This window comes from Schistocerca gregaria, chromosome 3, assembly GCF_023897955.1.
Source record: "Schistocerca gregaria isolate iqSchGreg1 chromosome 3, iqSchGreg1.2, whole genome shotgun sequence".
NCBI classification, from domain to species: Eukaryota; Metazoa; Arthropoda; class Insecta; order Orthoptera; family Acrididae; genus Schistocerca; species Schistocerca gregaria.
In genome coordinates, this window is record NC_064922.1 from 314,549,945 (window position 1) to 314,575,217 (window position 25,273).

The 25,273-nt window shown below is 54.0% G+C and overlaps 47 non-coding genes across 47 annotated transcripts; all 47 read left to right on the forward strand.

Moving 5' to 3' along the window:
• Nucleotides 1–185: 185 nt before the first annotated feature.
• Trnae-cuc (transfer RNA glutamic acid (anticodon CUC)) lies at nucleotides 186–257 on the forward strand. Its single transcript has one exon. It is a non-coding gene; the product is annotated as a tRNA-Glu (tRNA).
• A 374-nt stretch (nucleotides 258–631) lies between these two features.
• Nucleotides 632–703, forward strand: Trnah-gug (transfer RNA histidin (anticodon GUG)). Its single transcript has one exon. It is a non-coding gene; the product is annotated as a tRNA-His (tRNA).
• A 590-nt stretch (nucleotides 704–1,293) lies between these two features.
• Trnal-uag (transfer RNA leucine (anticodon UAG)) lies at nucleotides 1,294–1,375 on the forward strand. The gene has a single exon. It is a non-coding gene; the product is annotated as a tRNA-Leu (tRNA).
• A 444-nt stretch (nucleotides 1,376–1,819) lies between these two features.
• On the forward strand, nucleotides 1,820–1,891 carry Trnae-cuc (transfer RNA glutamic acid (anticodon CUC)). The gene has a single exon. It is a non-coding gene; the product is annotated as a tRNA-Glu (tRNA).
• Nucleotides 1,892–2,265: 374 nt separating this feature from the next.
• On the forward strand, nucleotides 2,266–2,337 carry Trnah-gug (transfer RNA histidin (anticodon GUG)). Its single transcript has one exon. It is a non-coding gene; the product is annotated as a tRNA-His (tRNA).
• A 590-nt stretch (nucleotides 2,338–2,927) lies between these two features.
• Trnal-uag (transfer RNA leucine (anticodon UAG)) lies at nucleotides 2,928–3,009 on the forward strand. Its single transcript has one exon. It is a non-coding gene; the product is annotated as a tRNA-Leu (tRNA).
• Nucleotides 3,010–3,453: 444 nt separating this feature from the next.
• Nucleotides 3,454–3,525, forward strand: Trnae-cuc (transfer RNA glutamic acid (anticodon CUC)). Its single transcript has one exon. It is a non-coding gene; the product is annotated as a tRNA-Glu (tRNA).
• A 374-nt stretch (nucleotides 3,526–3,899) lies between these two features.
• On the forward strand, nucleotides 3,900–3,971 carry Trnah-gug (transfer RNA histidin (anticodon GUG)). The gene has a single exon. It is a non-coding gene; the product is annotated as a tRNA-His (tRNA).
• Nucleotides 3,972–4,561: 590 nt separating this feature from the next.
• Trnal-uag (transfer RNA leucine (anticodon UAG)) lies at nucleotides 4,562–4,643 on the forward strand. Its single transcript has one exon. It is a non-coding gene; the product is annotated as a tRNA-Leu (tRNA).
• A 444-nt stretch (nucleotides 4,644–5,087) lies between these two features.
• Nucleotides 5,088–5,159, forward strand: Trnae-cuc (transfer RNA glutamic acid (anticodon CUC)). Its single transcript has one exon. It is a non-coding gene; the product is annotated as a tRNA-Glu (tRNA).
• Nucleotides 5,160–5,533: 374 nt separating this feature from the next.
• Trnah-gug (transfer RNA histidin (anticodon GUG)) lies at nucleotides 5,534–5,605 on the forward strand. The gene has a single exon. It is a non-coding gene; the product is annotated as a tRNA-His (tRNA).
• A 590-nt stretch (nucleotides 5,606–6,195) lies between these two features.
• Nucleotides 6,196–6,277, forward strand: Trnal-uag (transfer RNA leucine (anticodon UAG)). The gene has a single exon. It is a non-coding gene; the product is annotated as a tRNA-Leu (tRNA).
• Nucleotides 6,278–6,721: 444 nt separating this feature from the next.
• On the forward strand, nucleotides 6,722–6,793 carry Trnae-cuc (transfer RNA glutamic acid (anticodon CUC)). The gene has a single exon. It is a non-coding gene; the product is annotated as a tRNA-Glu (tRNA).
• A 374-nt stretch (nucleotides 6,794–7,167) lies between these two features.
• On the forward strand, nucleotides 7,168–7,239 carry Trnah-gug (transfer RNA histidin (anticodon GUG)). The gene has a single exon. It is a non-coding gene; the product is annotated as a tRNA-His (tRNA).
• Nucleotides 7,240–7,829: 590 nt separating this feature from the next.
• Trnal-uag (transfer RNA leucine (anticodon UAG)) lies at nucleotides 7,830–7,911 on the forward strand. Its single transcript has one exon. It is a non-coding gene; the product is annotated as a tRNA-Leu (tRNA).
• Nucleotides 7,912–8,355: 444 nt separating this feature from the next.
• Trnae-cuc (transfer RNA glutamic acid (anticodon CUC)) lies at nucleotides 8,356–8,427 on the forward strand. Its single transcript has one exon. It is a non-coding gene; the product is annotated as a tRNA-Glu (tRNA).
• A 374-nt stretch (nucleotides 8,428–8,801) lies between these two features.
• Trnah-gug (transfer RNA histidin (anticodon GUG)) lies at nucleotides 8,802–8,873 on the forward strand. Its single transcript has one exon. It is a non-coding gene; the product is annotated as a tRNA-His (tRNA).
• Nucleotides 8,874–9,463: 590 nt separating this feature from the next.
• Trnal-uag (transfer RNA leucine (anticodon UAG)) lies at nucleotides 9,464–9,545 on the forward strand. The gene has a single exon. It is a non-coding gene; the product is annotated as a tRNA-Leu (tRNA).
• A 444-nt stretch (nucleotides 9,546–9,989) lies between these two features.
• On the forward strand, nucleotides 9,990–10,061 carry Trnae-cuc (transfer RNA glutamic acid (anticodon CUC)). The gene has a single exon. It is a non-coding gene; the product is annotated as a tRNA-Glu (tRNA).
• A 374-nt stretch (nucleotides 10,062–10,435) lies between these two features.
• On the forward strand, nucleotides 10,436–10,507 carry Trnah-gug (transfer RNA histidin (anticodon GUG)). Its single transcript has one exon. It is a non-coding gene; the product is annotated as a tRNA-His (tRNA).
• Nucleotides 10,508–11,097: 590 nt separating this feature from the next.
• Nucleotides 11,098–11,179, forward strand: Trnal-uag (transfer RNA leucine (anticodon UAG)). The gene has a single exon. It is a non-coding gene; the product is annotated as a tRNA-Leu (tRNA).
• Nucleotides 11,180–11,623: 444 nt separating this feature from the next.
• Nucleotides 11,624–11,695, forward strand: Trnae-cuc (transfer RNA glutamic acid (anticodon CUC)). The gene has a single exon. It is a non-coding gene; the product is annotated as a tRNA-Glu (tRNA).
• Nucleotides 11,696–12,069: 374 nt separating this feature from the next.
• Nucleotides 12,070–12,141, forward strand: Trnah-gug (transfer RNA histidin (anticodon GUG)). The gene has a single exon. It is a non-coding gene; the product is annotated as a tRNA-His (tRNA).
• Nucleotides 12,142–12,731: 590 nt separating this feature from the next.
• Nucleotides 12,732–12,813, forward strand: Trnal-uag (transfer RNA leucine (anticodon UAG)). The gene has a single exon. It is a non-coding gene; the product is annotated as a tRNA-Leu (tRNA).
• Nucleotides 12,814–13,257: 444 nt separating this feature from the next.
• Nucleotides 13,258–13,329, forward strand: Trnae-cuc (transfer RNA glutamic acid (anticodon CUC)). Its single transcript has one exon. It is a non-coding gene; the product is annotated as a tRNA-Glu (tRNA).
• A 374-nt stretch (nucleotides 13,330–13,703) lies between these two features.
• Trnah-gug (transfer RNA histidin (anticodon GUG)) lies at nucleotides 13,704–13,775 on the forward strand. The gene has a single exon. It is a non-coding gene; the product is annotated as a tRNA-His (tRNA).
• A 590-nt stretch (nucleotides 13,776–14,365) lies between these two features.
• Trnal-uag (transfer RNA leucine (anticodon UAG)) lies at nucleotides 14,366–14,447 on the forward strand. Its single transcript has one exon. It is a non-coding gene; the product is annotated as a tRNA-Leu (tRNA).
• A 444-nt stretch (nucleotides 14,448–14,891) lies between these two features.
• Trnae-cuc (transfer RNA glutamic acid (anticodon CUC)) lies at nucleotides 14,892–14,963 on the forward strand. The gene has a single exon. It is a non-coding gene; the product is annotated as a tRNA-Glu (tRNA).
• A 374-nt stretch (nucleotides 14,964–15,337) lies between these two features.
• Nucleotides 15,338–15,409, forward strand: Trnah-gug (transfer RNA histidin (anticodon GUG)). The gene has a single exon. It is a non-coding gene; the product is annotated as a tRNA-His (tRNA).
• A 590-nt stretch (nucleotides 15,410–15,999) lies between these two features.
• Nucleotides 16,000–16,081, forward strand: Trnal-uag (transfer RNA leucine (anticodon UAG)). The gene has a single exon. It is a non-coding gene; the product is annotated as a tRNA-Leu (tRNA).
• A 444-nt stretch (nucleotides 16,082–16,525) lies between these two features.
• Trnae-cuc (transfer RNA glutamic acid (anticodon CUC)) lies at nucleotides 16,526–16,597 on the forward strand. The gene has a single exon. It is a non-coding gene; the product is annotated as a tRNA-Glu (tRNA).
• A 374-nt stretch (nucleotides 16,598–16,971) lies between these two features.
• On the forward strand, nucleotides 16,972–17,043 carry Trnah-gug (transfer RNA histidin (anticodon GUG)). Its single transcript has one exon. It is a non-coding gene; the product is annotated as a tRNA-His (tRNA).
• A 590-nt stretch (nucleotides 17,044–17,633) lies between these two features.
• On the forward strand, nucleotides 17,634–17,715 carry Trnal-uag (transfer RNA leucine (anticodon UAG)). The gene has a single exon. It is a non-coding gene; the product is annotated as a tRNA-Leu (tRNA).
• Nucleotides 17,716–18,159: 444 nt separating this feature from the next.
• Nucleotides 18,160–18,231, forward strand: Trnae-cuc (transfer RNA glutamic acid (anticodon CUC)). Its single transcript has one exon. It is a non-coding gene; the product is annotated as a tRNA-Glu (tRNA).
• Nucleotides 18,232–18,605: 374 nt separating this feature from the next.
• Nucleotides 18,606–18,677, forward strand: Trnah-gug (transfer RNA histidin (anticodon GUG)). Its single transcript has one exon. It is a non-coding gene; the product is annotated as a tRNA-His (tRNA).
• A 590-nt stretch (nucleotides 18,678–19,267) lies between these two features.
• Trnal-uag (transfer RNA leucine (anticodon UAG)) lies at nucleotides 19,268–19,349 on the forward strand. Its single transcript has one exon. It is a non-coding gene; the product is annotated as a tRNA-Leu (tRNA).
• Nucleotides 19,350–19,793: 444 nt separating this feature from the next.
• Nucleotides 19,794–19,865, forward strand: Trnae-cuc (transfer RNA glutamic acid (anticodon CUC)). The gene has a single exon. It is a non-coding gene; the product is annotated as a tRNA-Glu (tRNA).
• A 374-nt stretch (nucleotides 19,866–20,239) lies between these two features.
• Nucleotides 20,240–20,311, forward strand: Trnah-gug (transfer RNA histidin (anticodon GUG)). Its single transcript has one exon. It is a non-coding gene; the product is annotated as a tRNA-His (tRNA).
• A 590-nt stretch (nucleotides 20,312–20,901) lies between these two features.
• Trnal-uag (transfer RNA leucine (anticodon UAG)) lies at nucleotides 20,902–20,983 on the forward strand. Its single transcript has one exon. It is a non-coding gene; the product is annotated as a tRNA-Leu (tRNA).
• Nucleotides 20,984–21,427: 444 nt separating this feature from the next.
• Trnae-cuc (transfer RNA glutamic acid (anticodon CUC)) lies at nucleotides 21,428–21,499 on the forward strand. The gene has a single exon. It is a non-coding gene; the product is annotated as a tRNA-Glu (tRNA).
• A 374-nt stretch (nucleotides 21,500–21,873) lies between these two features.
• Trnah-gug (transfer RNA histidin (anticodon GUG)) lies at nucleotides 21,874–21,945 on the forward strand. The gene has a single exon. It is a non-coding gene; the product is annotated as a tRNA-His (tRNA).
• Nucleotides 21,946–22,535: 590 nt separating this feature from the next.
• Nucleotides 22,536–22,617, forward strand: Trnal-uag (transfer RNA leucine (anticodon UAG)). Its single transcript has one exon. It is a non-coding gene; the product is annotated as a tRNA-Leu (tRNA).
• Nucleotides 22,618–23,061: 444 nt separating this feature from the next.
• Trnae-cuc (transfer RNA glutamic acid (anticodon CUC)) lies at nucleotides 23,062–23,133 on the forward strand. The gene has a single exon. It is a non-coding gene; the product is annotated as a tRNA-Glu (tRNA).
• Nucleotides 23,134–23,507: 374 nt separating this feature from the next.
• Nucleotides 23,508–23,579, forward strand: Trnah-gug (transfer RNA histidin (anticodon GUG)). Its single transcript has one exon. It is a non-coding gene; the product is annotated as a tRNA-His (tRNA).
• Nucleotides 23,580–24,169: 590 nt separating this feature from the next.
• Trnal-uag (transfer RNA leucine (anticodon UAG)) lies at nucleotides 24,170–24,251 on the forward strand. Its single transcript has one exon. It is a non-coding gene; the product is annotated as a tRNA-Leu (tRNA).
• A 444-nt stretch (nucleotides 24,252–24,695) lies between these two features.
• Nucleotides 24,696–24,767, forward strand: Trnae-cuc (transfer RNA glutamic acid (anticodon CUC)). Its single transcript has one exon. It is a non-coding gene; the product is annotated as a tRNA-Glu (tRNA).
• Nucleotides 24,768–25,141: 374 nt separating this feature from the next.
• Trnah-gug (transfer RNA histidin (anticodon GUG)) lies at nucleotides 25,142–25,213 on the forward strand. Its single transcript has one exon. It is a non-coding gene; the product is annotated as a tRNA-His (tRNA).
• Nucleotides 25,214–25,273: the final 60 nt, after the last annotated feature.

Here is a 25,273-nt window from a genome sequence, read left to right on the forward strand (position 1 = left end):
GAACAGTACGTGGAGCAACGACAGGATTTGTAGGCGCCTTTTGCTCTCGTCACTGCTGGCGTTCGTCTCCATGAAATGCGTCCACAGGATGCCGTTCTATAACGTGAAAGAGTGTATTTCTTACAGTTGTCGTCAGTTAATCGTGGCTGGTTGCTGCGTTCGCAGGAAGAGCACTGGCGTCGTTATCCGGTGTAGTCTAGTGGCTAGGATACCTGGCTCTCACCCAGGAGGCCCGGGTTCGATTCCCGGTACCGGAAACGTGAGTTTTTGTTGCTCCTCTAATGCGACTTGTCTCGACTTTGCTCGACTGACGCTACGCTGACGCGTGCACAAAGCTGCGTTAAGTATGATTCGCGGCTGCACCTGACGGCGAGAGAGATGCGGCGTCTATTCACTTGTTATCGAGCCACATACCCATAGTCAAGAGGCTTGGAGGACTGCAAGACACTGCCAGGGAGGTGAATGTAGCTAACCACTCTAGTTAGTGTCCTGACAGCGCAGGCACGTTCATTTACTCGTATACACGTGATGGAGACCGTGTCTGACACTGCTGTGGCGTCCACCTTGGCCTAGGCTTTGCTGTGTATCGCCACTTGCACTCCAGCCAGCTGCCTCCGTGGGCGCGTGCGTGGCCGTGATCGTCTAGTGGTTAGGACATTGCGTTGTGGCCGCAATAACCCAGGTTCGAATCCTGGTCACGGCAATTTTGAAAGTTTTGCCTTGCTACCGTTGCAGTGACGATAGTGCACGAGTACTCGAAATCACAGTGCTTTCTTGATTTTTCACTCGTGTTCCGCAGTCCGCAGTTTGTACTACCACTTCATCGCCAACACGTAATGCCGGCGGCCGTGAGGCGCAGACGTCCGCTGCTCTCTGTAGTCGAAAAGGGCAGTTGTTTGAGGTGCGACGGATTGGATGAACAGCGGAGCAGGAAGCTGTGGCGTGCACCGTTTCTACAAATGCTAGGAACACTGGGGCCGAAGGTAGCGCAGGTAGCGTGGCCGAGCGATCTAAGGCGCTTGTTTTAGGCACCAGTCTCTTCGGACGCGTGCGTTCGAAACCTGGTCACGGCACGAAAACGTCTCTTGATGCTGTCGCCTTAACTACGACAGCTTCAGACAAGTGGCGCCGCTACCACACGGCGGGCACGGCATTTTCTTGTTGTGGATGGCCTAAAGAGACGCTTCCAATGGGAGAGCAGAGGAAATACATGTTACAGCGATTGCCGAGATATTTCCATTTCGAAGTGATCTTTGTAGTACAAAGGAAACGTATTGTCGTCGGCGCTATAACGGTAACGTGGCCGAGCGGTCTAAGGCGCTGGTTTTAGGCACCAGTCTCTTCGGAGGCGTGGGTTCGAATCCCACCGTTGCCAATTTTGACGTCTCATTTTTGTGCCGTTGCTGTGTGTTGTCGTGGGCTAGGACGCAGCTCCTGTGTCGCGCGTGTTGTGTAGGTAGAGTGGCCGAGCGGTCTAAGGCGCTGGTTTTAGGCACCAGTCACTTCGGAGGCGTGGGTTCCAACCCCACAGCTGCTAAACGTGTAATGTTTCCTGCGTCGAAGACAGCTGCACCCATTGCCCGCAAAGGAAACAGCACAACAAGGCGTGAGCGTCTGCTTCGTGAATTGTCGTAGAACAGTACGTGGAGCAACGACAGGATTTGTAGGCGCCTTTTGCTCTCGTCACTGCTGGCGTTCGTCTCCATGAAATGCGTCCAGAGGATGCCGTTCGATAACGTGAAAGAGTGTATTTCTTACAGTTGTCGTCAGTTAATCGTGGCTGGTTGCTGCGTTCGCAGGAAGAGCACTGGCGTCGTAATCCGGTGTAGTCTAGTGGCTAGGATACCTGGCTCTCACCCAGGAGGCCCGGGTTCGATTCCCGGTACTGGAAACGTGAGTTTTTGTTGCTCCTCTTATGCGACTTGTCCCGACTTTGCTCGACTGACGCTACGCTGACGCGTGCACAAAGCTGCGTTAAGTATGATTCGCGGCTACACCTGACGGCGAGAGAGATGCGGCGTCTATTCACTTGTTATCGAGCCACATACCCATAGTCAAGAGGCTTGGAGGACTGCAAGACACTGCCAGGGAGGTGAATGTAGCTAACCACTCTAGTTAGTGTCCTGACAGCGCAGGCACGTTCATTTACTCGTATACACGTGATGGAGACCGTGTCTGACACTGCTGTGGCGTCCACCTTGGCCTAGGCTTTGCTGTGTATCGCCACTTGCACTCCAGCCAGCTGCCTCCGTGGGCGCGTGCGTGGCCGTGATCGTCTAGTGGTTAGGACATTGCGTTGTGGCCGCAATAACCCAGGTTCGAATCCTGGTCACGGCAATTTTGAAAGTTTTGCCTTGCTACCGTTGCAGTGACGATAGTGCACGAGTACTCGAAATCACAGTGCTTTCTTGATTTTTCACTCGTGTTCCGCAGTCCGCAGTTTGTACTACCACTTCATCGCCAACACGTAATGCCGGCGGCCGTGAGGCGCAGACGTCCGCTGCTCTCTGTAGTCGAAAAGGGCAGTTGTTTGAGGTGCGACGGATTGGATGAACAGCGGAGCAGGAAGCTGTGGCGTGCACCGTTTCTACAAATGCTAGGAACACTGGGGCCGAAGGTAGCGCAGGTAGCGTGGCCGAGCGATCTAAGGCGCTTGTTTTAGGCACCAGTCTCTTCGGACGCGTGCGTTCGAAACCTGGTCACGGCACGAAAACGTCTCTTGATGCTGTCGCCTTAACTACGACAGCTTCAGACAAGTGGCGCCGCTACCACACGGCGGGCACGGCATTTTCTTGTTGTGGATGGCCTAAAGAGACGCTTCCAATGGGAGAGCAGAGGAAATACATGTTACAGCGATTGCCGAGATATTTCCATTTCGAAGTGATCTTTGTAGTACAAAGGAAACGTATTGTCGTCGGCGCTATAACGGTAACGTGGCCGAGCGGTCTAAGGCGCTGGTTTTAGGCACCAGTCTCTTCGGAGGCGTGGGTTCGAATCCCACCGTTGCCAATTTTGACGTCTCATTTTTGTGCCGTTGCTGTGTGTTGTCGTGGGCTAGGACGCAGCTCCTGTGTCGCGCGTGTTGTGTAGGTAGAGTGGCCGAGCGGTCTAAGGCGCTGGTTTTAGGCACCAGTCACTTCGGAGGCGTGGGTTCCAACCCCACAGCTGCTAAACGTGTAATGTTTCCTGCGTCGAAGACAGCTGCACCCATTGCCCGCAAAGGAAACAGCACAACAAGGCGTGAGCGTCTGCTTCGTGAATTGTCGTAGAACAGTACGTGGAGCAACGACAGGATTTGTAGGCGCCTTTTGCTCTCGTCACTGCTGGCGTTCGTCTCCATGAAATGAGTCCAGAGGATGCCGTTCTATAACGTGAAAGAGTGTATTTCTTACAGTTGTCGTCAGTTAATCGTGGCTGGTTGCTGCGTTCGCAGGAAGAGCACTCGCGTCGTAATCCGGTGTAGTCTAGTGGCTAGGATACCTGGCTCTCACCCAGGAGGCCCGGGTTCGATTCCCGGTACCGGAAACGTGAGTTTTTGTTGCTCCTCTTATGCGACTTGTCCCGACTTTGCTCGACTGACGCTACGCTGACGCGTGCACAAAGCTGCGTTAAGTATGATTCGCGGCTACACCTGACGGCGAGAGAGATGCGGCGTCTATTCACTTGTTATCGAGCCACATACCCATAGTCAAGAGGCTTGGAGGACTGCAAGACACTGCCAGGGAGGTGAATGTAGCTAACCACTCTAGTTAGTGTCCTGACAGCGCAGGCACGTTCATTTACTCGTATACACGTGATGGAGACCGTGTCTGACACTGCTGTGGCGTCCACCTTGGCCTAGGCTTTGCTGTGTATCGCCACTTGCACTCCAGCCAGCTGCCTCCGTGGGCGAGTGCGTGGCCGTGATCGTCTAGTGGTTAGGACATTGCGTTGTGGCCGCAATAACCCAGGTTCGAATCCTGGTCACGGCAATTTTGAAAGTTTTGCCTTGCTACCGTTGCAGTGACGATAGTGCACGAGTACTCGAAATCACAGTGCTTTCTTGATTTTTCACTCGTGTTCCGCAGTCCGCAGTTTGTACTACCACTTCATCGCCAACACGTAATGCCGGCGGCCGTGAGGCGCAGACGTCCGCTGCTCTCTGTAGTCGAAAAGGGCAGTTGTTTGAGGTGCGACGGATTGGATGAACAGCGGAGCAGGAAGCTGTGGCGTGCACCGTTTCTACAAATGCTAGGAACACTGGGGCCGAAGGTAGCGCAGGTAGCGTGGCCGAGCGATCTAAGGCGCTTGTTTTAGGCACCAGTCTCTTCGGACGCGTGCGTTCGAAACCTGGTCACGGCACGAAAACGTCTCTTGATGCTGTCGCCTTAACTACGACAGCTTCAGACAAGTGGCGCCGCTACCACACGGCGGGCACGGCATTTTCTTGTTGTGGATGGCCTAAAGAGACGCTTCCAATGGGAGAGCAGAGGAAATACATGTTACAGCGATTGCCGAGATATTTCCATTTCGAAGTGATCTTTGTAGTACAAAGGAAACGTATTGTCGTCGGCGCTATAACGGTAACGTGGCCGAGCGGTCTAAGGCGCTGGTTTTAGGCACCAGTCTCTTCGGAGGCGTGGGTTCGAATCCCACCGTTGCCAATTTTGACGTCTCATTTTTGTGCCGTTGCTGTGTGTTGTCGTGGGCTAGGACGCAGCTCCTGTGTCGCGCGTGTTGTGTAGGTAGAGTGGCCGAGCGGTCTAAGGCGCTGGTTTTAGGCACCAGTCACTTCGGAGGCGTGGGTTCCAACCCCACAGCTGCTAAACGTGTAATGTTTCCTGCGTCGAAGACAGCTGCACCCATTGCCCGCAAAGGAAACAGCACAACAAGGCGTGAGCGTCTGCTTCGTGAATTGTCGTAGAACAGTACGTGGAGCAACGACAGGATTTGTAGGCGCCTTTTGCTCTCGTCACTGCTGGCGTTCGTCTCCATGAAATGCGTCCAGAGGATGCCGTTCTATAACGTGAAAGAGTGTATTTCTTACAGTTGTCGTCAGTTAATCGTGGCTGGTTGCTGCGTTCGCAGGAAGAGCACTGGCGTCGTAATCCGGTGTAGTCTAGTGGCTAGGATACCTGGCTCTCACCCAGGAGGCCCGGGTTCGATTCCCGGTACCGGAAACGTGAGTTTTTGTTGCTCCTCTTATGCGACTTGTCCCGACTTTGCTCGACTGACGCTACGCTGACGCGTGCACAAAGCTGCGTTAAGTATGATTCGCGGCTACACCTGACGGCGAGAGAGATGCGGCGTCTATTCACTTGTTATCGAGCCACATACCCATAGTCAAGAGGCTTGGAGGACTGCAAGACACTGCCAGGGAGGTGAATGTAGCTAACCACTCTAGTTAGTGTCCTGACAGCGCAGGCACGTTCATTTACTCGTATACACGTGATGGAGACCGTGTCTGACACTGCTGTGGCGTCCACCTTGGCCTAGGCTTTGCTGTGTATCGCCACTTGCACTCCAGCCAGCTGCCTCCGTGGGCGCGTGCGTGGCCGTGATCGTCTAGTGGTTAGGACATTGCGTTGTGGTCGCAATAACCCAGGTTCGAATCCTGGTCACGGCAATTTTGAAAGTTTTGCCTTGCTACCGTTGCAGTGACGATAGTGCACGAGTACTCGAAATCACAGTGCTTTCTTGATTTTTCACTCGTGTTCCGCAGTCCGCAGTTTGTACTACCACTTCATCGCCAACACGTAATGCCGGCGGCCGTGAGGCGCAGACGTCCGCTGCTCTCTGTAGTCGAAAAGGGCAGTTGTTTGAGGTGCGACGGATTGGATGAACAGCGGAGCAGGAAGCTGTGGCGTGCACCGTTTCTACAAATGCTAGGAACACTGGGGCCGAAGGTAGCGCAGGTAGCGTGGCCGAGCGATCTAAGGCGCTTGTTTTAGGCACCAGTCTCTTCGGACGCGTGCGTTCGAAACCTGGTCACGGCACGAAAACGTCTCTTGATGCTGTCGCCTTAACTACGACAGCTTCAGACAAGTGGCGCCGCTACCACACGGCGGGCACGGCATTTTCTTGTTGTGGATGGCCTAAAGAGACGCTTCCAATGGGAGAGCAGAGGAAATACATGTTACAGCGATTGCCGAGATATTTCCATTTCGAAGTGATCTTTGTAGTACAAAGGAAACGTATTGTCGTCGGCGCTATAACGGTAACGTGGCCGAGCGGTCTAAGGCGCTGGTTTTAGGCACCAGTCTCTTCGGAGGCGTGGGTTCGAATCCCACCGTTGCCAATTTTGACGTCTCATTTTTGTGCCGTTGCTGTGTGTTGTCGTGGGCTAGGACGCAGCTCCTGTGTCGCGCGTGTTGTGTAGGTAGAGTGGCCGAGCGGTCTAAGGCGCTGGTTTTAGGCACCAGTCACTTCGGAGGCGTGGGTTCCAACCCCACAGCTGCTAAACGTGTAATGTTTCCTGCGTCGAAGACAGCTGCACCCATTGCCCGCAAAGGAAACAGCACAACAAGGCGTGAGCGTCTGCTTCGTGAATTGTCGTAGAACAGTACGTGGAGCAACGACAGGATTTGTAGGCGCCTTTTGCTCTCGTCACTGCTGGCGTTCGTCTCCATGAAATGCGTCCAGAGGATGCCGTTCTATAACGTGAAAGAGTGTATTTCTTACAGTTGTCGTCAGTTAATCGTGGCTGGTTGCTGCGTTCGCAGGAAGAGCACTGGCGTCGTAATCCGGTGTAGTCTAGTGGCTAGGATACCTGGCTCTCACCCAGGAGGCCCGGGTTCGATTCCCGGTACCGGAAACGTGAGTTTTTGTTGCTCCTCTTATGCGACTTGTCCCGACTTTGCTCGACTGACGCTACGCTGACGCGTGCACAAAGCTGCGTTAAGTATGATTCGCGGCTACACCTGACGGCGAGAGAGATGCGGCGTCTATTCACTTGTTATCGAGCCACATACCCATAGTCAAGAGGCTTGGAGGACTGCAAGACACTGCCAGGGAGGTGAATGTAGCTAACCACTCTAGTTAGTGTCCTGACAGCGCAGGCACGTTCATTTACTCGTATACACGTGATGGAGACCGTGTCTGACACTGCTGTGGCGTCCACCTTGGCCTAGGCTTTGCTGTGTATCGCCACTTGCACTCCAGCCAGCTGCCTCCGTGGGCGAGTGCGTGGCCGTGATCGTCTAGTGGTTAGGACATTGCGTTGTGGCCGCAATAACCCAGGTTCGAATCCTGGTCACGGCAATTTTGAAAGTTTTGCCTTGCTACCGTTGCAGTGACGATAGTGCACGAGTACTCGAAATCACAGTGCTTTCTTGATTTTTCACTCGTGTTCCGCAGTCCGCAGTTTGTACTACCACTTCATCGCCAACACGTAATGCCGGCGGCCGTGAGGCGCAGACGTCCGCTGCTCTCTGTAGTCGAAAAGGGCAGTTGTTTGAGGTGCGACGGATTGGATGAACAGCGGAGCAGGAAGCTGTGGCGTGCACCGTTTCTACAAATGCTAGGAACACTGGGGCCGAAGGTAGCGCAGGTAGCGTGGCCGAGCGATCTAAGGCGCTTGTTTTAGGCACCAGTCTCTTCGGACGCGTGCGTTCGAAACCTGGTCACGGCACGAAAACGTCTCTTGATGCTGTCGCCTTAACTACGACAGCTTCAGACAAGTGGCGCCGCTACCACACGGCGGGCACGGCATTTTCTTGTTGTGGATGGCCTAAAGAGACGCTTCCAATGGGAGAGCAGAGGAAATACATGTTACAGCGATTGCCGAGATATTTCCATTTCGAAGTGATCTTTGTAGTACAAAGGAAACGTATTGTCGTCGGCGCTATAACGGTAACGTGGCCGAGCGGTCTAAGGCGCTGGTTTTAGGCACCAGTCTCTTCGGAGGCGTGGGTTCGAATCCCACCGTTGCCAATTTTGACGTCTCATTTTTGTGCCGTTGCTGTGTGTTGTCGTGGGCTAGGACGCAGCTCCTGTGTCGCGCGTGTTGTGTAGGTAGAGTGGCCGAGCGGTCTAAGGCGCTGGTTTTAGGCACCAGTCACTTCGGAGGCGTGGGTTCCAACCCCACAGCTGCTAAACGTGTAATGTTTCCTGCGTCGAAGACAGCTGCACCCATTGCCCGCAAAGGAAACAGCACAACAAGGCGTGAGCGTCTGCTTCGTGAATTGTCGTAGAACAGTACGTGGAGCAACGACAGGATTTGTAGGCGCCTTTTGCTCTCGTCACTGCTGGCGTTCGTCTCCATGAAATGCGTCCAGAGGATGCCGTTCTATAACGTGAAAGAGTGTATTTCTTACAGTTGTCGTCAGTTAATCGTGGCTGGTTGCTGCGTTCGCAGGAAGAGCACTGGCGTCGTAATCCGGTGTAGTCTAGTGGCTAGGATACCTGGCTCTCACCCAGGAGGCCCGGGTTCGATTCCCGGTACCGGAAACGTGAGTTTTTGTTGCTCCTCTTATGCGACTTGTCCCGACTTTGCTCGACTGACGCTACGCTGACGCGTGCACAAAGCTGCGTTAAGTATGATTCGCGGCTACACCTGACGGCGAGAGAGATGCGGCGTCTATTCACTTGTTATCGAGCCACATACCCATAGTCAAGAGGCTTGGAGGACTGCAAGACACTGCCAGGGAGGTGAATGTAGCTAACCACTCTAGTTAGTGTCCTGACAGCGCAGGCACGTTCATTTACTCGTATACACGTGATGGAGACCGTGTCTGACACTGCTGTGGCGTCCACCTTGGCCTAGGCTTTGCTGTGTATCGCCACTTGCACTCCAGCCAGCTGCCTCCGTGGGCGAGTGCGTGGCCGTGATCGTCTAGTGGTTAGGACATTGCGTTGTGGCCGCAATAACCCAGGTTCGAATCCTGGTCACGGCAATTTTGAAAGTTTTGCCTTGCTACCGTTGCAGTGACGATAGTGCACGAGTACTCGAAATCACAGTGCTTTCTTGATTTTTCACTCGTGTTCCGCAGTCCGCAGTTTGTACTACCACTTCATCGCCAACACGTAATGCCGGCGGCCGTGAGGCGCAGACGTCCGCTGCTCTCTGTAGTCGAAAAGGGCAGTTGTTTGAGGTGCGACGGATTGGATGAACAGCGGAGCAGGAAGCTGTGGCGTGCACCGTTTCTACAAATGCTAGGAACACTGGGGCCGAAGGTAGCGCAGGTAGCGTGGCCGAGCGATCTAAGGCGCTTGTTTTAGGCACCAGTCTCTTCGGACGCGTGCGTTCGAAACCTGGTCACGGCACGAAAACGTCTCTTGATGCTGTCGCCTTAACTACGACAGCTTCAGACAAGTGGCGCCGCTACCACACGGCGGGCACGGCATTTTCTTGTTGTGGATGGCCTAAAGAGACGCTTCCAATGGGAGAGCAGAGGAAATACATGTTACAGCGATTGCCGAGATATTTCCATTTCGAAGTGATCTTTGTAGTACAAAGGAAACGTATTGTCGTCGGCGCTATAACGGTAACGTGGCCGAGCGGTCTAAGGCGCTGGTTTTAGGCACCAGTCTCTTCGGAGGCGTGGGTTCGAATCCCACCGTTGCCAATTTTGACGTCTCATTTTTGTGCCGTTGCTGTGTGTTGTCGTGGGCTAGGACGCAGCTCCTGTGTCGCGCGTGTTGTGTAGGTAGAGTGGCCGAGCGGTCTAAGGCGCTGGTTTTAGGCACCAGTCACTTCGGAGGCGTGGGTTCCAACCCCACAGCTGCTAAACGTGTAATGTTTCCTGCGTCGAAGACAGCTGCACCCATTGCCCGCAAAGGAAACAGCACAACAAGGCGTGAGCGTCTGCTTCGTGAATTGTCGTAGAACAGTACGTGGAGCAACGACAGGATTTGTAGGCGCCTTTTGCTCTCGTCACTGCTGGCGTTCGTCTCCATGAAATGCGTCCAGAGGATGCCGTTCTATAACGTGAAAGAGTGTATTTCTTACAGTTGTCGTCAGTTAATCGTGGCTGGTTGCTGCGTTCGCAGGAAGAGCACTGGCGTCGTAATCCGGTGTAGTCTAGTGGCTAGGATACCTGGCTCTCACCCAGGAGGCCCGGGTTCGATTCCCGGTACCGGAAACGTGAGTTTTTGTTGCTCCTCTTATGCGACTTGTCCCGACTTTGCTCGACTGACGCTACGCTGACGCGTGCACAAAGCTGCGTTAAGTATGATTCGCGGCTACACCTGACGGCGAGAGAGATGCGGCGTCTATTCACTTGTTATCGAGCCACATACCCATAGTCAAGAGGCTTGGAGGACTGCAAGACACTGCCAGGGAGGTGAATGTAGCTAACCACTCTAGTTAGTGTCCTGACAGCGCAGGCACGTTCATTTACTCGTATACACGTGATGGAGACCGTGTCTGACACTGCTGTGGCGTCCACCTTGGCCTAGGCTTTGCTGTGTATCGCCACTTGCACTCCAGCCAGCTGCCTCCGTGGGCGCGTGCGTGGCCGTGATCGTCTAGTGGTTAGGACATTGCGTTGTGGCCGCAATAACCCAGGTTCGAATCCTGGTCACGGCAATTTTGAAAGTTTTGCCTTGCTACCGTTGCAGTGACGATAGTGCACGAGTACTCGAAATCACAGTGCTTTCTTGATTTTTCACTCGTGTTCCGCAGTCCGCAGTTTGTACTACCACTTCATCGCCAACACGTAATGCCGGCGGCCGTGAGGCGCAGACGTCCGCTGCTCTCTGTAGTCGAAAAGGGCAGTTGTTTGAGGTGCGACGGATTGGATGAACAGCGGAGCAGGAAGCTGTGGCGTGCACCGTTTCTACAAATGCTAGGAACACTGGGGCCGAAGGTAGCGCAGGTAGCGTGGCCGAGCGATCTAAGGCGCTTGTTTTAGGCACCAGTCTCTTCGGACGCGTGCGTTCGAAACCTGGTCACGGCACGAAAACGTCTCTTGATGCTGTCGCCTTAACTACGACAGCTTCAGACAAGTGGCGCCGCTACCACACGGCGGGCACGGCATTTTCTTGTTGTGGATGGCCTAAAGAGACGCTTCCAATGGGAGAGCAGAGGAAATACATGTTACAGCGATTGCCGAGATATTTCCATTTCGAAGTGATCTTTGTAGTACAAAGGAAACGTATTGTCGTCGGCGCTATAACGGTAACGTGGCCGAGCGGTCTAAGGCGCTGGTTTTAGGCACCAGTCTCTTCGTAGGCGTGGGTTCGAATCCCACCGTTGCCAATTTTGACGTCTCATTTTTGTGCCGTTGCTGTGTGTTGTCGTGGGCTAGGACGCAGCTCCTGTGTCGCGCGTGTTGTGTAGGTAGAGTGGCCGAGCGGTCTAAGGCGCTGGTTTTAGGCACCAGTCACTTCGGAGGCGTGGGTTCCAACCCCACAGCTGCTAAACGTGTAATGTTTCCTGCGTCGAAGACAGCTGCACCCATTGCCCGCAAAGGAAACAGCACAACAAGGCGTGAGCGTCTGCTTCGTGAATTGTCGTAGAACAGTACGTGGAGCAACGACAGGATTTGTAGGCGCCTTTTGCTCTCGTCACTGCTGGCGTTCGTCTCCATGAAATGCGTCCAGAGGATGCCGTTCTATAACGTGAAAGAGTGTATTTCTTACAGTTGTCGTCAGTTAATCGTGGCTGGTTGCTGCGTTCGCAGGAAGAGCACTGGCGTCGTAATCCGGTGTAGTCTAGTGGCTAGGATACCTGGCTCTCACCCAGGAGGCCCGGGTTCGATTCCCGGTACCGGAAACGTGAGTTTTTGTTGCTCCTCTTATGCGACTTGTCCCGACTTTGCTCGACTGACGCTACGCTGACGCGTGCACAAAGCTGCGTTAAGTATGATTCGCGGCTACACCTGACGGCGAGAGAGATGCGGCGTCTATTCACTTGTTATCGAGCCACATACCCATAGTCAAGAGGCTTGGAGGACTGCAAGACACTGCCAGGGAGGTGAATGTAGCTAACCACTCTAGTTAGTGTCCTGACAGCGCAGGCACGTTCATTTACTCGTATACACGTGATGGAGACCGTGTCTGACACTGCTGTGGCGTCCACCTTGGCCTAGGCTTTGCTGTGTATCGCCACTTGCACTCCAGCCAGCTGCCTCCGTGGGCGCGTGCGTGGCCGTGATCGTCTAGTGGTTAGGACATTGCGTTGTGGCCGCAATAACCCAGGTTCGAATCCTGGTCACGGCAATTTTGAAAGTTTTGCCTTGCTACCGTTGCAGTGACGATAGTGCACGAGTACTCGAAATCACAGTGCTTTCTTGATTTTTCACTCGTGTTCCGCAGTCCGCAGTTTGTACTACCACTTCATCGCCAACACGTAATGCCGGCGGCCGTGAGGCGCAGACGTCCGCTGCTCTCTGTAGTCGAAAAGGGCAGTTGTTTGAGGTGCGACGGATTGGATGAACAGCGGAGCAGGAAGCTGTGGCGTGCACCGTTTCTACAAATGCTAGGAACACTGGGGCCGAAGGTAGCGCAGGTAGCGTGGCCGAGCGATCTAAGGCGCTTGTTTTAGGCACCAGTCTCTTCGGACGCGTGCGTTCGAAACCTGGTCACGGCACGAAAACGTCTCTTGATGCTGTCGCCTTAACTACGACAGCTTCAGACAAGTGGCGCCGCTACCACACGGCGGGCACGGCATTTTCTTGTTGTGGATGGCCTAAAGAGACGCTTCCAATGGGAGAGCAGAGGAAATACATGTTACAGCGATTGCCGAGATATTTCCATTTCGAAGTGATCTTTGTAGTACAAAGGAAACGTATTGTCGTCGGCGCTATAACGGTAACGTGGCCGAGCGGTCTAAGGCGCTGGTTTTAGGCACCAGTCTCTTCGGAGGCGTGGGTTCGAATCCCACCGTTGCCAATTTTGACGTCTCATTTTTGTGCCGTTGCTGTGTGTTGTCGTGGGCTAGGACGCAGCTCCTGTGTCGCGCGTGTTGTGTAGGTAGAGTGGCCGAGCGGTCTAAGGCGCTGGTTTTAGGCACCAGTCACTTCGGAGGCGTGGGTTCCAACCCCACAGCTGCTAAACGTGTAATGTTTCCTGCGTCGAAGACAGCTGCACCCATTGCCCGCAAAGGAAACAGCACAACAAGGCGTGAGCGTCTGCTTCGTGAATTGTCGTAGAACAGTACGTGGAGCAACGACAGGATTTGTAGGCGCCTTTTGCTCTCGTCACTGCTGGCGTTCGTCTCCATGAAATGCGTCCAGAGGATGCCGTTCGATAACGTGAAAGAGTGTATTTCTTACAGTTGTCGTCAGTTAATCGTGGCTGGTTGCTGCGTTCGCAGGAAGAGCACTGGCGTCGTAATCCGGTGTAGTCTAGTGGCTAGGATACCTGGCTCTCACCCAGGAGGCCCGTGTTCGATTCCCGGTACCGGAAACGTGAGTTTTTGTTGCTCCTCTTATGCGACTTGTCCCGACTTTGCTCGACTGACGCTACGCTGACGCGTGCACAAAGCTGCGTTAAGTATGATTCGCGGCTACACCTGACGGCGAGAGAGATGCGGCGTCTATTCACTTGTTATCGAGCCACATACCCATAGTCAAGAGGCTTGGAGGACTGCAAGACACTGCCAGGGAGGTGAATGTAGCTAACCACTCTAGTTAGTGTCCTGACAGCGCAGGCACGTTCATTTACTCGTATACACGTGATGGAGACCGTGTCTGACACTGCTGTGGCGTCCACCTTGGCCTAGGCTTTGCTGTGTATCGCCACTTGCACTCCAGCCAGCTGCCTCCGTGGGCGCGTGCGTGGCCGTGATCGTCTAGTGGTTAGGACATTGCGTTGTGGCCGCAATAACCCAGGTTCGAATCCTGGTCACGGCAATTTTGAAAGTTTTGCCTTGCTACCGTTGCAGTGACGATAGTGCACGAGTACTCGAAATCACAGTGCTTTCTTGATTTTTCACTCGTGTTCCGCAGTCCGCAGTTTGTACTACCACTTCATCGCCAACACGTAATGCCGGCGGCCGTGAGGCGCAGACGTCCGCTGCTCTCTGTAGTCGAAAAGGGCAGTTGTTTGAGGTGCGACGGATTGGATGAACAGCGGAGCAGGAAGCTGTGGCGTGCACCGTTTCTACAAATGCTAGGAACACTGGGGCCGAAGGTAGCGCAGGTAGCGTGGCCGAGCGATCTAAGGCGCTTGTTTTAGGCACCAGTCTCTTCGGACGCGTGCGTTCGAAACCTGGTCACGGCACGAAAACGTCTCTTGATGCTGTCGCCTTAACTACGACAGCTTCAGACAAGTGGCGCCGCTACCACACGGCGGGCACGGCATTTTCTTGTTGTGGATGGCCTAAAGAGACGCTTCCAATGGGAGAGCAGAGGAAATACATGTTACAGCGATTGCCGAGATATTTCCATTTCGAAGTGATCTTTGTAGTACAAAGGAAACGTATTGTCGTCGGCGCTATAACGGTAACGTGGCCGAGCGGTCTAAGGCGCTGGTTTTAGGCACCAGTCTCTTCGGAGGCGTGGGTTCGAATCCCACCGTTGCCAATTTTGACGTCTCATTTTTGTGCCGTTGCTGTGTGTTGTCGTGGGCTAGGACGCAGCTCCTGTGTCGCGCGTATTGTGTAGGTAGAGTGGCCGAGCGGTCTAAGGCGCTGGTTTTAGGCACCAGTCACTTCGGAGGCGTGGGTTCCAACCCCACAGCTGCTAAACGTGTAATGTTTCCTGCGTCGAAGACAGCTGCACCCATTGCCCGCAAAGGAAACAGCACAACAAGGCGTGAGCGTCTGCTTCGTGAATTGTCGTAGAACAGTACGTGGAGCAACGACAGGATTTGTAGGCGCCTTTTGCTCTCGTCACTGCTGGCGTTCGTCTCCATGAAATGCGTCCAGAGGATGCCGTTCTATAACGTGAAAGAGTGTATTTCTTACAGTTGTCGTCAGTTAATCGTGGCTGGTTGCTGCGTTCGCAGGAAGAGCACTGGCGTCGTAATCCGGTGTAGTCTAGTGGCTAGGATACCTGGCTCTCACCCAGGAGGCCCGGGTTCGATTCCCGGTACCGGAAACGTGAGTTTTTGTTGCTCCTCTTATGCGACTTGTCCCGACTTTGCTCGACTGACGCTACGCTGACGCGTGCACAAAGCTGCGTTAAGTATGATTCGCGGCTACACCTGACGGCGAGAGAGATGCGGCGTCTATTCACTTGTTATCGAGCCACATACCCATAGTCAAGAGGCTTGGAGGACTGCAAGACACTGCCAGGGAGGTGAATGTAGCTAACCACTCTAGTTAGTGTCCTGACAGCGCAGGCACGTTCATTTACTCGTATACACGTGATGGAGACCGTGTCTGACACTGCTGTGGCGTCCACCTTGGCCTAGGCTTTGCTGTGTATCGCCACTTGCACTCCAGCCAGCTGCCTCCGTGGGCGAGTGCGTGGCCGTGATCGTCTAGTGGTTAGGACATTGCGTTGTGGCCGCAATAACCCAGGTTCGAATCCTGGTCACGGCAATTTTGAAAGTTTTGCCTTGCTACCGTTGCAGTGACGATAGTGCACGAGTACTCGAAATCACAGTGCTTTCTTGATTTTTCACTCGTGTTCCGCAGTCCGCAGTTTGTACTACCACTTCATCGCCAACACGTAATGCCGGCGGCCGTGAGGCGCAGACGTCCGCTGCTCTCTGTAGTCGAAAAGGGCAGTTGTTTGAGGTGCGACGGATTGGATGAACAGCGGAGCAGGAAGCTGTGGCGTGCACCGTTTCTACAAATGCTAGGAACACTGGGGCCGAAGGTAGCGCAGGTAGCGTGGCCGAGCGATCTAAGGCGCTTGTTTTAGGCACCAGTCTCTTCGGACGCGTGCGTTCGAAACCTGGTCACGGCACGAAAACGTCTCTTGATGCTGTCGCCTTAACTACGACAGCTTCAGACAAGTGGCGCCGCTACCACACGGCGGGCACGGCATTTTCTTGTTGTGGATGGCCTAAAGAGACGCTTCCAATGGGAGAGCAGAGGAAATACATGTTACAGCGATTGCCGAGATATTTCCATTTCGAAGTGATCTTTGTAGTACAAAGGAAACGTATTGTCGTCGGCGCTATAACGGTAACGTGGCCGAGCGGTCTAAGGCGCTGGTTTTAGGCACCAGTCTCTTCGGAGGCGTGGGTTCGAATCCCACCGTTGCCAATTTTGACGTCTCATTTTTGTGCCGTTGCTGTGTGTTGTCGTGGGCTAGGACGCAGCTCCTGTGTCGCGCGTGTTGTGTAGGTAGAGTGGCCGAGCGGTCTAAGGCGCTGGTTTTAGGCACCAGTCACTTCGGAGGCGTGGGTTCCAACCCCACAGCTGCTAAACGTGTAATGTTTCCTGCGTCGAAGACAGCTGCACCCATTGCCCGCAAAGGAAACAGCACAACAAGGCGTGAGCGTCTGCTTCGTGAATTGTCGTAGAACAGTACGTGGAGCAACGACAGGATTTGTAGGCGCCTTTTGCTCTCGTCACTGCTGGCGTTCGTCTCCATGAAATGCGTCCAGAGGATGCCGTTCTATAACGTGAAAGAGTGTATTTCTTACAGTTGTCGTCAGTTAATCGTGGCTGGTTGCTGCGTTCGCAGGAAGAGCACTGGCGTCGTAATCCGGTGTAGTCTAGTGGCTAGGATACCTGGCTCTCACCCAGGAGGCCCGGGTTCGATTCCCGGTACCGGAAACGTGAGTTTTTGTTGCTCCTCTTATGCGACTTGTCCCGACTTTGCTCGACTGACGCTACGCTGACGCGTGCACAAAGCTGCGTTAAGTATGATTCGCGGCTACACCTGACGGCGAGAGAGATGCGGCGTCTATTCACTTGTTATCGAGCCACATACCCATAGTCAAGAGGCTTGGAGGACTGCAAGACACTGCCAGGGAGGTGAATGTAGCTAACCACTCTAGTTAGTGTCCTGACAGCGCAGGCACGTTCATTTACTCGTATACACGTGATGGAGACCGTGTCTGACACTGCTGTGGCGTCCACCTTGGCCTAGGCTTTGCTGTGTATCGCCACTTGCACTCCAGCCAGCTGCCTCCGTGGGCGAGTGCGTGGCCGTGATCGTCTAGTGGTTAGGACATTGCGTTGTGGCCGCAATAACCCAGGTTCGAATCCTGGTCACGGCAATTTTGAAAGTTTTGCCTTGCTACCGTTGCAGTGACGATAGTGCACGAGTACTCGAAATCACAGTGCTTTCTTGATTTTTCACTCGTGTTCCGCAGTCCGCAGTTTGTACTACCACTTCATCGCCAACACGTAATGCCGGCGGCCGTGAGGCGCAGACGTCCGCTGCTCTCTGTAGTCGAAAAGGGCAGTTGTTTGAGGTGCGACGGATTGGATGAACAGCGGAGCAGGAAGCTGTGGCGTGCACCGTTTCTACAAATGCTAGGAACACTGGGGCCGAAGGTAGCGCAGGTAGCGTGGCCGAGCGATCTAAGGCGCTTGTTTTAGGCACCAGTCTCTTCGGACGCGTGCGTTCGAAACCTGGTCACGGCACGAAAACGTCTCTTGATGCTGTCGCCTTAACTACGACAGCTTCAGACAAGTGGCGCCGCTACCACACGGCGGGCACGGCATTTTCTTGTTGTGGATGGCCTAAAGAGACGCTTCCAATGGGAGAGCAGAGGAAATACATGTTACAGCGATTGCCGAGATATTTCCATTTCGAAGTGATCTTTGTAGTACAAAGGAAACGTATTGTCGTCGGCGCTATAACGGTAACGTGGCCGAGCGGTCTAAGGCGCTGGTTTTAGGCACCAGTCTCTTCGGAGGCGTGGGTTCGAATCCCACCGTTGCCAATTTTGACGTCTCATTTTTGTGCCGTTGCTGTGTGTTGTCGTGGGCTAGGACGCAGCTCCTGTGTCGCGCGTGTTGTGTAGGTAGAGTGGCCGAGCGGTCTAAGGCGCTGGTTTTAGGCACCAGTCACTTCGGAGGCGTGGGTTCCAACCCCACAGCTGCTAAACGTGTAATGTTTCCTGCGTCGAAGACAGCTGCACCCATTGCCCGCAAAGGAAACAGCACAACAAGGCGTGAGCGTCTGCTTCGTGAATTGTCGTAGAACAGTACGTGGAGCAACGACAGGATTTGTAGGCGCCTTTTGCTCTCGTCACTGCTGGCGTTCGTCTCCATGAAATGCGTCCAGAGGATGCCGTTCTATAACGTGAAAGAGTGTATTTCTTACAGTTGTCGTCAGTTAATCGTGGCTGGTTGCTGCGTTCGCAGGAAGAGCACTGGCGTCGTAATCCGGTGTAGTCTAGTGGCTAGGATACCTGGCTCTCACCCAGGAGGCCCGGGTTCGATTCCCGGTACCGGAAACGTGAGTTTTTGTTGCTCCTCTTATGCGACTTGTCCCGACTTTGCTCGACTGACGCTACGCTGACGCGTGCACAAAGCTGCGTTAAGTATGATTCGCGGCTACACCTGACGGCGAGAGAGATGCGGCGTCTATTCACTTGTTATCGAGCCACATACCCATAGTCAAGAGGCTTGGAGGACTGCAAGACACTGCCAGGGAGGTGAATGTAGCTAACCACTCTAGTTAGTGTCCTGACAGCGCAGGCACGTTCATTTACTCGTATACACGTGATGGAGACCGTGTCTGACACTGCTGTGGCGTCCACCTTGGCCTAGGCTTTGCTGTGTATCGCCACTTGCACTCCAGCCAGCTGCCTCCGTGGGCGCGTGCGTGGCCGTGATCGTCTAGTGGTTAGGACATTGCGTTGTGGCCGCAATAACCCAGGTTCGAATCCTGGTCACGGCAATTTTGAAAGTTTTGCCTTGCTACCGTTGCAGTGACGATAGTGCACGAGTACTCGAAATCACAGTGCTTTCTTGATTTTTCACTCGTGTTCCGCAGTCCGCAGTTTGTACTACCACTTCATCGCCAACACGTAATGCCGGCGGCCGTGAGGCGCAGACGTCCGCTGCTCTCTGTAGTCGAAAAGGGCAGTTGTTTGAGGTGCGACGGATTGGATGAACAGCGGAGCAGGAAGCTGTGGCGTGCACCGTTTCTACAAATGCTAGGAACACTGGGGCCGAAGGTAGCGCAGGTAGCGTGGCCGAGCGATCTAAGGCGCTTGTTTTAGGCACCAGTCTCTTCGGACGCGTGCGTTCGAAACCTGGTCACGGCACGAAAACGTCTCTTGATGCTGTCGCCTTAACTACGACAGCTTCAGACAAGTGGCGCCGCTACCACACGGCGGGCACGGCATTTTCTTGTTGTGGATGGCCTAAAGAGACGCTTCCAATGGGAGAGCAGAGGAAATACATGTTACAGCGATTGCCGAGATATTTCCATTTCGAAGTGATCTTTGTAGTACAAAGGAAACGTATTGTCGTCGGCGCTATAACGGTAACGTGGCCGAGCGGTCTAAGGCGCTGGTTTTAGGCACCAGTCTCTTCGGAGGCGTGGGTTCGAATCCCACCGTTGCCAATTTTGACGTCTCATTTTTGTGCCGTTGCTGTGTGTTGTCGTGGGCTAGGACGCAGCTCCTGTGTCGCGCGTGTTGTGTAGGTAGAGTGGCCGAGCGGTCTAAGGCGCTGGTTTTAGGCACCAGTCACTTCGGAGGCGTGGGTTCCAACCCCACAGCTGCTAAACGTGTAATGTTTCCTGCGTCGAAGACAGCTGCACCCATTGCCCGCAAAGGAAACAGCACAACAAGGCGTGAGCGTCTGCTTCGTGAATTGTCGTAGAACAGTACGTGGAGCAACGACAGGATTTGTAGGCGCCTTTTGCTCTCGTCACTGCTGGCGTTCGTCTCCATGAAATGCGTCCAGAGGATGCCGTTCTATAACGTGAAAGAGTGTATTTCTTACAGTTGTCGTCAGTTAATCGTGGCTGGTTGCTGCGTTCGCAGGAAGAGCACTGGCGTCGTAATCCGGTGTAGTCTAGTGGCTAGGATACCTGGCTCTCACCCAGGAGGCCCGGGTTCGATTCCCGGTACCGGAAACGTGAGTTTTTGTTGCTCCTCTTATGCGACTTGTCCCGACTTTGCTCGACTGACGCTACGCTGACGCGTGCACAAAGCTGCGTTAAGTATGATTCGCGGCTACACCTGACGGCGAGAGAGATGCGGCGTCTATTCACTTGTTATCGAGCCACATACCCATAGTCAAGAGGCTTGGAGGACTGCAAGACACTGCCAGGGAGGTGAATGTAGCTAACCACTCTAGTTAGTGTCCTGACAGCGCAGGCACGTTCATTTACTCGTATACACGTGATGGAGACCGTGTCTGACACTGCTGTGGCGTCCACCTTGGCCTAGGCTTTGCTGTGTATCGCCACTTGCACTCCAGCCAGCTGCCTCCGTGGGCGCGTGCGTGGCCGTGATCGTCTAGTGGTTAGGACATTGCGTTGTGGCCGCAATAACCCAGGTTCGAATCCTGGTCACGGCAATTTTGAAAGTTTTGCCTTGCTACCGTTGCAGTGACGATAGTGCACGAGTACTCGAAATCACAGTGCTTTCTTGATTTTTCACTCGTGTTCCGCAGTCCGCAGTTTGTACTACCACTTCATCGCCAACACGTAATGCCGGCGGCCGTGAGGCGCAGACGTCCGCTGCTCTCTGTAGTCGAAAAGGGCAGTTGTTTGAGGTGCGACGGATTGGATGAACAGCGGAGCAGGAAGCTGTGGCGTGCACCGTTTCTACAAATGCTAGGAACACTGGGGCCGAAGGTAGCGCAGGTAGCGTGGCCGAGCGATCTAAGGCGCTTGTTTTAGGCACCAGTCTCTTCGGACGCGTGCGTTCGAAACCTGGTCACGGCACGAAAACGTCTCTTGATGCTGTCGCCTTAACTACGACAGCTTCAGACAAGTGGCGCCGCTACCACACGGCGGGCACGGCATTTTCTTGTTGTGGATGGCCTAAAGAGACGCTTCCAATGGGAGAGCAGAGGAAATACATGTTACAGCGATTGCCGAGATATTTCCATTTCGAAGTGATCTTTGTAGTACAAAGGAAACGTATTGTCGTCGGCGCTATAACGGTAACGTGGCCGAGCGGTCTAAGGCGCTGGTTTTAGGCACCAGTCTCTTCGGAGGCGTGGGTTCGAATCCCACCGTTGCCAATTTTGACGTCTCATTTTTGTGCCGTTGCTGTGTGTTGTCGTGGGCTAGGACGCAGCTCCTGTGTCGCGCGTGTTGTGTAGGTAGAGTGGCCGAGCGGTCTAAGGCGCTGGTTTTAGGCACCAGTCACTTCGGAGGCGTGGGTTCCAACCCCACAGCTGCTAAACGTGTAATGTTTCCTGCGTCGAAGACAGCTGCACCCATTGCCCGCAAAGGAAACAGCACAACAAGGCGTGAGCGTCTGCTTCGTGAATTGTCGTAGAACAGTACGTGGAGCAACGACAGGATTTGTAGGCGCCTTTTGCTCTCGTCACTGCTGGCGTTCGTCTCCATGAAATGCGTCCAGAGGATGCCGTTCTATAACGTGAAAGAGTGTATTTCTTACAGTTGTCGTCAGTTAATCGTGGCTGGTTGCTGCGTTCGCAGGAAGAGCACTGGCGTCGTAATCCGGTGTAGTCTAGTGGCTAGGATACCTGGCTCTCACCCAGGAGGCCCGGGTTCGATTCCCGGTACCGGAAACGTGAGTTTTTGTTGCTCCTCTTATGCGACTTGTCCCGACTTTGCTCGACTGACGCTACGCTGACGCGTGCACAAAGCTGCGTTAAGTATGATTCGCGGCTACACCTGACGGCGAGAGAGATGCGGCGTCTATTCACTTGTTATCGAGCCACATACCCATAGTCAAGAGGCTTGGAGGACTGCAAGACACTGCCAGGGAGGTGAATGTAGCTAACCACTCTAGTTAGTGTCCTGACAGCGCAGGCACGTTCATTTACTCGTATACACGTGATGGAGACCGTGTCTGACACTGCTGTGGCGTCCACCTTGGCCTAGGCTTTGCTGTGTATCGCCACTTGCACTCCAGCCAGCTGCCTCCGTGGGCGAGTGCGTGGCCGTGATCGTCTAGTGGTTAGGACATTGCGTTGTGGCCGCAATAACCCAGGTTCGAATCCTGGTCACGGCAATTTTGAAAGTTTTGCCTTGCTACCGTTGCAGTGACGATAGTGCACGAGTACTCGAAATCACAGTGCTTTCTTGATTTTTCACTCGTGTTCCGCAGTCCGCAGTTTGTACTACCACTTCATCGCCAACACGTAATGCCGGCGGCCGTGAGGCGCAGACGTCCGCTGCTCTCTGTAGTCGAAAAGGGCAGTTGTTTGAGGTGCGACGGATTGGATGAACAGCGGAGCAGGAAGCTGTGGCGTGCACCGTTTCTACAAATGCTAGGAACACTGGGGCCGAAGGTAGCGCAGGTAGCGTGGCCGAGCGATCTAAGGCGCTTGTTTTAGGCACCAGTCTCTTCGGACGCGTGCGTTCGAAACCTGGTCACGGCACGAAAACGTCTCTTGATGCTGTCGCCTTAACTACGACAGCTTCAGACAAGTGGCGCCGCTACCACACGGCGGGCACGGCATTTTCTTGTTGTGGATGGCCTAAAGAGACGCTTCCAATGGGAGAGCAGAGGAAATACATGTTACAGCGATTGCCGAGTTATTTCCATTTCGAAGTGATCTTTGTAGTACAAAGGAAACGTATTGTCGTCGGCGCTATAACGGTAACGTGGCCGAGCGGTCTAAGGCGCTGGTTTTAGGCACCAGTCTCTTCGGAGGCGTGGGTTCGAATCCCACCGTTGCCAATTTTGACGTCTCATTTTTGTGCCGTTGCTGTGTGTTGTCGTGGGCTAGGACGCAGCTCCTGTGTCGCGCGTGTTGTGTAGGTAGAGTGGCCGAGCGGTCTAAGGCGCTGGTTTTAGGCACCAGTCACTTCGGAGGCGTGGGTTCCAACCCCACAGCTGCTAAACGTGTAATGTTTCCTGCGTCGAAGACAGCTGCACCCATTGCCCGCAAAGGAAACAGCACAACAAGGCGTGAGCGTCTGCTTCGTGAATTGTCGTAGAACAGTACGTGGAGCAACGACAGGATTTGTAGGCGCCTTTTGCTCTCGTCACTGCTGGCGTTCGTCTCCATGAAATGCGTCCAGAGGATGCCGTTCTATAACGTGAAAGAGTGTATTTCTTACAGTTGTCGTCAGTTAATCGTGGCTGGTTGCTGCGTTCGCAGGAAGAGCACTGGCGTCGTAATCCGGTGTAGTCTAGTGGCTAGGATACCTGGCTCTCACCCAGGAGGCCCGGGTTCGATTCCCGGTACCGGAAACGTGAGTTTTTGTTGCTCCTCTTATGCGACTTGTCCCGACTTTGCTCGACTGACGCTACGCTGACGCGTGCACAAAGCTGCGTTAAGTATGATTCGCGGCTACACCTGACGGCGAGAGAGATGCGGCGTCTATTCACTTGTTATCGAGCCACATACCCATAGTCAAGAGGCTTGGAGGACTGCAAGACACTGCCAGGGAGGTGAATGTAGCTAACCACTCTAGTTAGTGTCCTGACAGCGCAGGCACGTTCATTTACTCGTATACACGTGATGGAGACCATGTCTGACACTGCTGTGGCGTCCACCTTGGCCTAGGCTTTGCTGTGTATCGCCACTTGCACTCCAGCCAGCTGCCTCCGTGGGCGAGTGCGTGGCCGTGATCGTCTAGTGGTTAGGACATTGCGTTGTGGCCGCAATAACCCAGGTTCGAATCCTGGTCACGGCAATTTTGAAAGTTTTGCCTTGCTACCGTTGCAGTGACGATAGTGCACGAGTACTCGAAATCACAGTGCTTTCTTGATTTTTCACTCGTGTTCCGCAGTCCGCAGTTTGTACTACCACTTCATCGCCAACACGTAATGCCGGCGGCCGTGAGGCGCAGACGTCCGCTGCTCTCTGTAGTCGAAAAGGGCAGTTGTTTGAGGTGCGACGGATTGGATGAACAGCGGAGCAGGAAGCTGTGGCGTGCACCGTTTCTACAAATGCTAGGAACACTGGGGCCGAAGGTAGCGCAGGTAGCGTGGCCGAGCGATCTAAGGCGCTTGTTTTAGGCACCAGTCTCTTCGGACGCGTGCGTTCGAAACCTGGTCACGGCACGAAAACGTCTCTTGATGCTGTCGCCTTAACTACGACAGCTTCAGACAAGTGGCGCCGCTACCACACGGCGGGCACGGCATTTTCTTGTTGTGGATGGCCTAAAGAGACGCTTCCAATGGGAGAGCAGAGGAAATACATGTTACAGCGATTGCCGAGATATTTCCATTTCGAAGTGATCTTTGTAGTACAAAGGAAACGTATTGTCGTCGGCGCTATAACGGTAACGTGGCCGAGCGGTCTAAGGCGCTGGTTTTAGGCACCAGTCTCTTCGGAGGCGTGGGTTCGAATCCCACCGTTGCCAATTTTGACGTCTCATTTTTGTGCCGTTGCTGTGTGTTGTCGTGGGCTAGGACGCAGCTCCTGTGTCGCGCGTGTTGTGTAGGTAGAGTGGCCGAGCGGTCTAAGGCGCTGGTTTTAGGCACCAGTCACTTCGGAGGCGTGGGTTCCAACCCCACAGCTGCTAAACGTGTAATGTTTCCTGCGTCGAAGACAGCTGCACCCATTGCCCGCAAAGGAAACAGCACAACAAGGCGTGAGCGTCTGCTTCGTGAATTGTCGTAGAACAGTACGTGGAGCAACGACAGGATTTGTAGGCGCCTTTTGCTCTCGTCACTGCTGGCGTTCGTCTCCATGAAATGCGTCCAGAGGATGCCGTTCTATAACGTGAAAGAGTGTATTTCTTACAGTTGTCGTCAGTTAATCGTGGCTGGTTGCTGCGTTCGCAGGAAGAGCACTGGCGTCGTAATCCGGTGTAGTCTAGTGGCTAGGATACCTGGCTCTCACCCAGGAGGCCCGGGTTCGATTCCCGGTACCGGAAACGTGAGTTTTTGTTGCTCCTCTTATGCGACTTGTCCCGACTTTGCTCGACTGACGCTACGCTGACGCGTGCACAAAGCTGCGTTAAGTATGATTCGCGGCTACACCTGACGGCGAGAGAGATGCGGCGTCTATTCACTTGTTATCGAGCCACATACCCATAGTCAAGAGGCTTGGAGGACTGCAAGACACTGCCAGGGAGGTGAATGTAGCTAACCACTCTAGTTAGTGTCCTGACAGCGCAGGCACGTTCATTTACTCGTATACACGTGATGGAGACCGTGTCTGACACTGCTGTGGCGTCCACCTTGGCCTAGGCTTTGCTGTGTATCGCCACTTGCACTCCAGCCAGCTGCCTCCGTGGGCGCGTGCGTGGCCGTGATCGTCTAGTGGTTAGGACATTGCGTTGTGGCCGCAATAACCCAGGTTCGAATCCTGGTCACGGCAATTTTGAAAGTTTTGCCTTGCTACCGTTGCAGTGACGATAGTGCACGAGTACTCGAAATC